We start from the raw sequence: 7,576 nt of genomic DNA on the forward strand, positions 1-7,576 counted from the left end.
TAGAATGGAACCAAGACATCAGTCTGATCAAGGTTCAAATTTACTATTCTGAGACACGGGGTTATGAAGAAGGGGGAGGGGCCTATTCCCGCCAAATCTTCCTTGGAGTTCAGTTTCAGTTGACCACGCGTTGGCTCCGGAACAGCTAGGTGGCAGGTAGTAGCAGTGGGAGTGGCAGAATGATAGGGTGGCAGGCTCCACCCCCGATGATCTCCTGGTGNTAACAGTCAAGCCTGATCAGCCAGATTTCAGGCTGTGAGGGGGGAGGTTACATCTCCTCCCTGTTGTTAATATAAAAAAGAAAGGCTGGGCTGAGGCATAAAATTTATTTATGCTCTATGGTTTTGCCTGAATTCTTAGGGCCTAGTGAAGAAACCTGTCTCAGTGGGATTTCCTAACTTTCTAAACCCTTATTTGCATAAGACTGTCCTGTCTATCCTAGTAAACTTCTTGCAGACTAGCCCTGAGGTGTTGGCTCTGTCTTTTATAATGCTAATTAGTTACTAAATAGGTAACTTCCTTGCTGAATTCCAAGTAGTCGGCTTACACAGTCTTTCTGGGGCATTGGAACACTGACGAGGACTAAACTGTATCAGGATACAATTTTAAAGGCACTATAGTAAGATAACACTAAAGGAGAGTACGTGGATTCTCCTCAACAGCCTTGGGTGACAGACAGGGAACAGAGAGGAGTGGGTGATGACCGGCTCCTTAGCACAAAGCCATTTGGCTTGTTAGGATGGGAGGCTGTGAAAGGCTTGCCCTTTTTACGGTATGGCCTCCAACCTCTCTCCTCCCTTTGAATTAAACTTAATAAGGCCACACTTAACTGAGGTGATCAAATGATCTTCTCATCCTTGGATGAGTGGGCATTAACCATGACTGGGGGAGCATTGACCTGATTCCTCCAGTGGGTGCTGTCAGAACCCACAATCATGGCTGTTGGTATCTTTTGGGGAGGGGAGGCAGAGCCTTAGAAAGATACTTTTGATTGTAACTGGAACTAGATACCAACCTCCATCCAAACCGGGTGTGTCTCCCAGGGAACTCAGAAATGGTCAAGTTGGACCTTCTCCTGCAGTGCTTGGCCTTGTACTCACGCTGTTACCTATACTGTATTTGTATTATCAAAAACCAGCATGAACAGTTCTGAGTACTGTGCAGCTCCCAAGGGAGAATTGTCAACCTCAGATTCAGCAAAGCCTCTTCAAGAATTATGTCACTTGTAACACCATACTTTGTGGCTCTTAGGATATATTAGGAGCTGGAGGTCACCCTCCTCCTCCCTAATATTTCCACAGCCTGAGGAACCAAGGGGACCTTGCAATAGCAGCAAGGGTGGAAAACTGGAGACCAGCTAAGAGACTAAGCCCATCTTATCAGAATAAAAACCATATTCTTCTAATATCTGAAATTTCCACCTTTCTAGTCCTAATAGCAAACTTTAATCTCAAATCAGGCCGTAAGCCACAATATGTGCTGGAATGCCTTTAGAATGAAAATTAGTAGCTGCCACCTGCACGCTCTTGGGGGCGGGGATGCACACCCACCACAGTCAGGCTGAAGGGTGTTTATTGACCTGCTTGAAAGACAAAATCGAGACAATGAAAAGGTAACAATACAAAGCTTCTTTGGGGGAAGTCCAGATATTTATTCAGTTGCAAATTAGCAAGGCTCAAGCTCAGTCTCCGGCCTCCTAATGGGCCATAGAGCGCGATTTTCTTATTTGTGAAAAAACACAGACTGAACCCCTACCCCAGATTAGAACCGGATCTGGACCCTTCCAATCATTAGTTAGTGGGTCCCTTCATTATACCCTGGCATAAGAATTAGAAGTAACTGGATGCCAGTGGCGATCCGCTACAGACTGACCTTTAATATCAGTTTGCAAAAACTTTAGAATGAATAAAGCAAAGGCAAGATGTGCCTTTGGTAACTTTGGGGAATATAAGTGCCCCTGTTTTCTCTTAAAAGGCCAGAACTCTCTAGAAGTGGAGGCTGTGTTCTAAATTAACTTTGCTATGTATTTAAGGATTTTAGCTATCAACAATAGGAATCTTTAATATTGGAATAAATATTAGATCAGTTCAAGATTGAGTTAGAATAACTGGTCACATGGAAGAAAAGAAAAATCATTATGACTCTATTAAATGACTAATCTTACTAAGTCAGAATATACAGTCTCTGATGCTCTTTTGCCATAAAGTTAAAAGGCTTGAAGCTAGTCCAAACTGGAAAAATGGCAAGCAAGGATGGGTTGAAGACATGTACCCAATTTAGCTTCCTTGTCACTTCAGTCAGGGGAATGAGTCAACTCACCTACCAGCTCATCACAAGAATTAACCATCATGCTTCTGCAGCGTTCTGTGGAGAGAACCTATGTTTTTCCCTTCCCTAATAAGGTAGCTGTTTAGGTTCAAACCATAAGCCAATAAGTAGATCCTTTTAAGATACTATAAAGCATAATTAAATTCTTTGACATCTAAATTTCAAAATCCTAAAATAAAAGTATGATTTAAATAGTGTGCATGGGAATGCACTAAATAATATGCACAGGAATATAATTTCTCCCTTCTTTGTCTTTTAAGAAGTTAAAGTTTTAAAGTTTTACAATACCTTGTCCTTAGAATTAATAACTTGTTCACAAAACATCTCAAATACTTGACTGTTATAGTCAGTATTCATGTAACATGGGCATTGACTAATTGCACTTTCAATTGTTTCTCTTAAGTAGCAGTTGTAACTAGAAAGCTTGAAAAATTAATAATAGTCACATGTACATAATTCATTTATTTATTAACTAGAAATAAGAGTATTTATTTGCAGCAATTTATTATGTAAAGGTCCTCAAGAATTAACACTATTATGTGGAAACAAGTTGTAACTGAGGACACTAAGAAGAAAGAATTATATCTGCACAATTTTCAAGAATATTAAAATATTATCTTAAACCATAACTGCTTTGAATATACAAATAACGAGGTTATATATCCAATCTATCTTATATGTACAAAATATAGACTGCCTGAGATATAAATCTAGCATGGCATTGTTTTAAGATGTCCAGGCAATCCAGAACAATTTATTAAATGTCTAAAAACCACCTTCTTAAAAGGACAGCATTTTTTATATGAGTTGTATATGCATAAGCACACGCAGAGCGCATTACCAATAATAATAATAAAAAAACAAATGAAGCAGTTACATTTAGACCAGAGAATATTAAATTTTCTAGCTACAGTCATAGAATAAAAAGCACTTTATCATTAGCTAAACACAATAATCATGAATGCAGAGAATTTTCTTATGACAAATCATCTATCAGCTTTTTCTGCCCCAATATCATGAGGTTGTATACTCTCTCTCTCTTTTTTTCTTTAAAGAACAGTTTCTCTAGCAGGGGCCCTCCTGCTGTGTGCCTGTTTCTTGGTTAAAGTGTGTGGCCACTCTTGGCTTTGATGAACCACCAGATAAAGTTTTAGCCATCTTTATTATCCAACATAAAACAAAACATTCATTCATTCAGACTGGATATGAACATACATGAATTGAACATGTGAACAGATTGGTGCACCAGACATTAGACAAAAACACAAAGAGGGCAGAGAACTTCTGCTGTAAGGCCTAGAGAAAAGGAAGCAGGGCACCCCTGAAATTTCCCTCTGCTTCTGGGACATTTTCCTCCCGCATGATGCAGTTTCTAACTGTGGCCACATGCATGATTATTAAATCCCTATTAATGAACCCTTTCTTTTCTCACGCCTAAAAAAGTAGTTCCTGGAAGCTGCGGCTAACTGCCTGTTACATTCCTAGCTCCTGATAATCTCACTGCTGAACCTAAGTGAATTTAGCATGCAGGTTTAGCACCGTTTCAACTTAGCCCTTACGAACCTTCTCCAGTACGAATTTTCCTTAATTATTTTCTTCTTCCATGGAGCTCCAAACCAGCAGTGCTTCTTCCAAATGTCCTCTGCCGTTTCCCAGCCTCACTTTGGGCACCAATCTGTTGAGGATGGCCAGCCGCCCACATGTCTGGGTTCTAGCCTGGGAGGCATCTTGGAATCTGGAAGAAAAGAGGGAACTAGGCAGCCGGAGAAAGAATGGAACCAAGACATCAGTCTGATCAAGGTTCAAATTTACTATTCTGAGACACAGGGTTATGAAGAAGGGGGAGGGGCCCATTCCCGCCAAATCATCCTTGGAGTCCAGTTTCAGGTGACCACATGTTGGCTCCGGAACAGCTAGGTGGCAGGTAGTAGCAGTGGGAGTGGCAGAATGATAGGGTGGCAGGCTCCACCCCCCATGCTCTCTAGTGCTAACAGTCAAACCTGATCAGCCAGATTTCAGGCTGAGGGGGGGAGGTTACACTTTTCTATGTTGTTGGTTATGGAATTAAAGAAAATATCATCCAAAATTTACATTAATACATATTAAAAATCTGCCACACTACAAGTATTTCTTAAGTTTATCAAACTAGTTAGATTATTATTTATATTTTATAAATGTAAGGTTTGAAATAATAAGAAGCATGCTTAGACTCATAGGACTTGAAATGCATACAAATACTAAAACTATGTTTGACCCAAGTGTGTTAGTACACAACTATAATCTCAGTATTGGGGATGGAGCCAGGAGGATCAGAAGTGCAAGGATATCCTCAGTTACAGAGAACTTTGAAGCCAGCCTGGGCTAAAGAACGTAAACAAACAAGCAAACCAAACCTAGTTTGCTTGAATGTGAAATCTAAACCTTTGTTATTTTGGTGACTCACTTTGGACCTGTCGTATGTCTGTAGAGACTATATATTCTCACACAGAGTATCACCTAAAAGGGAACAAGTGACACTAGAAAACTATGTTGTTGTTTTTCCATGTAAAAGAGTGAAATGAAGAATAGAAAGGCAAGAGATAAAATCTGGGCAGTGAGGTAGACAGCAGGAGCAAGCATACAAGAAGAGAAGGCTGACTCTGGTGAGTGAGGCATTGGAGTCTCAACTTCATTATTACTGAGCTAAAGGGATCAAGCAGACCAGGGATGATTTAGAATGGACAGCCTTGCCTATGGAAAACATAAAAGGAAACCACCTTGGATTGAAGAATCGGTGCTTAAATATTTACCTAGGCTTTGGAGGTTAAACTTTTTTCAATTTTCATTTTGCTAGTTTCTCTTAATATATTACCCTAAATAATATAGGGCATATTGAGGCCAATGCCATAATTCCCAAATAGTCCTGAAACTGCTGAATAGTCACTGAGATAAAACAGTACAGGGTACACAGTACAGGGTAAAACGGAGTACAGGGTAATGTTTGTTTTTCCCAGCAAGTGGAATTCCAGAGCTTCTTGACTAGCCAAACAGTGCAGACATTTATCCGCAAATAAAATGCTTCAATAGACATTGCATCAAGAATCTTAATTCAGTAACACAATTTTAGCACTTTTTTGAACAACCAGAGAATATAGTTGGGTGTTGGCCACCTAAAAATAGCTTATCTCTCTTATTACATGAAGGAATTATACTTATTATCATAGGTCTTCTAAACAGAGCAGCCATTAGAAAATAGAGAGTATGTGAGAATAGAAAGAAGGGAGTCATGAAAGCTTTGACTCTTAAAAACATTGGTTGAGGTGAGGTACCTGAGCACAGACCCTGAGACATAACTGCCACTTAGGTTAGGTTTCTATAGAGCATACATTTTGTCATAGCCACAATCATGAGACTGTGTCAAACAAAAAGGAAACTCTATAGAATTATTTTGCATATGATTGAATGAAATACCCATAATAAAAATTCAATGTTTATCAATATATTGTAAAGTTAGGAATTTCTTTGTCCTTTTGATTATTGTTTAAACATCAAATGTGCCCAGTGTCTAAAATGTTGCAGAAGTATATTTTGTGCTTCTGATACAATGCAAGCAAGATAAATGTTCCCTACACTCAACTCAATAACTACACAAACATGTAATGGATATGTGTTAAATTATATATATATTCAATTATATGATAAATACACCATCTGCTAAGAAGTCCTTAGATTTGAGGAGGAATTTTTTTTGTTTGTTTGTTTTGTTTTGTTTTGTTTTTTGAGACAGGGTTTCTCTGTGCAGGCCTGGCTGTCCTGGAACTCTATAGACCAGGCCAGCCTCAATGGAGGAGGAATTTTTTAATTGAACAAAATTTTATAGACACAAAAAGAAGATAAATAATTAAGAAAGTATATTTAAATTCAAATCTATGTGAATCTATGTGGGGAAGTTCATTTGTAATAGTAGAATTGTAACTTAGCAGAAAAATAAATTCCAGCTTATTTAGTAAATAATGTAGATGTGAATATCTGTTTACTTTTTTATAAAGTACTGGAAAACTATTAATGAATACACACACACACACACACACACACACACACATATATATTCTTTATTTGCTGTGAAGAGGTACCATTAACAAGAAACTCTTATAAAGGAAAATACGCAACTGTGGCTGATTTACAGACATGGCAGCATGCAGGCAGAGACAGTGCTGGAGAAGGACCTGTGAGTTGTACATCTGGAAAGCAGTCAGTGGCAAGTGAACAATACACTGGGAATGGCTTGAGCATCTCATGCCTCACCCCAGTCCCAGGTGACATACGTTTTTTTTCTCTAAAAGGCCACACCTATTCCAACAAGGATAAACCTCATAGTAGTGCGATTCCTTATGGGCCCATGGGGGCAAATTATTCAAACCACACACTGTGTGTGTGTTTGTGTGTGTGCTTGTGCATGTGCATATGTGTGTGTGTGTGTGTGTGTGTGTGTGTATTTATATCAATCCTTGATATAAAAATGGCAGGAACATAGGTTTGGAGGCATCAAAGTTCACTTTCCAGACAACAGGGATCCATTTAAAGTATCAGGACTGGGGTAAGTCTGAGTAAACTCACAGGCCACACATATAAAGGACAACAGCCAGACCTGGAAGGGCATAGAATACAAAACATCTGTACTTTGTCAAGCAGACCTTGACAACATCAACAACATTTTTTGGAAGATGATGCCAACAGAATATTTCACATTGAAATCACACACTTGTGTGTTTACAGAGGTAAGCGAGAAACAGACTGGGAAGGGGTGAGTGACCAACCCTGGGGTGTGCATGTGTAACAGGTTAGTGCCTTTGGTGAGAAATCAGGAAGATGACCTGATTACAGAGTTCAGAAACTGAGGACAGAAAGGACCTGTATGTCTAAAGCCACAGACTGCAAATAGAGAGCAATAGGAAATCGTGAAGAAGAGGGAATCATGCAAATGGGTTCCTAAGGAACCAAGGGAAGGGTTCTAATTAATTTTCAAAAGTCTGGAAGGTGAACATGGAAGTCTTTAATGTGAACAGACCATTGGTACTATAGCTATCAGAAATGAGACAGAGGTGTAATTATATGTCTATTCTCTGTAGAAAATCTGAAGTATAAATAATCTACACTTAAAAATTGTATATACGTTTAGCAAATTGTATCTTATATCTTGGGTATCCTAAGTTTCTGGGCTAATATCCACTTATCAGTGAGTACATATTGTGTGAGTTCCTTTGTGATT

The sequence above is a fragment of the Mus caroli genome, chromosome 3, assembly GCF_900094665.2.
Source record: "Mus caroli chromosome 3, CAROLI_EIJ_v1.1, whole genome shotgun sequence".
In the NCBI taxonomy this organism is placed as follows: domain Eukaryota; kingdom Metazoa; phylum Chordata; class Mammalia; order Rodentia; family Muridae; genus Mus; species Mus caroli.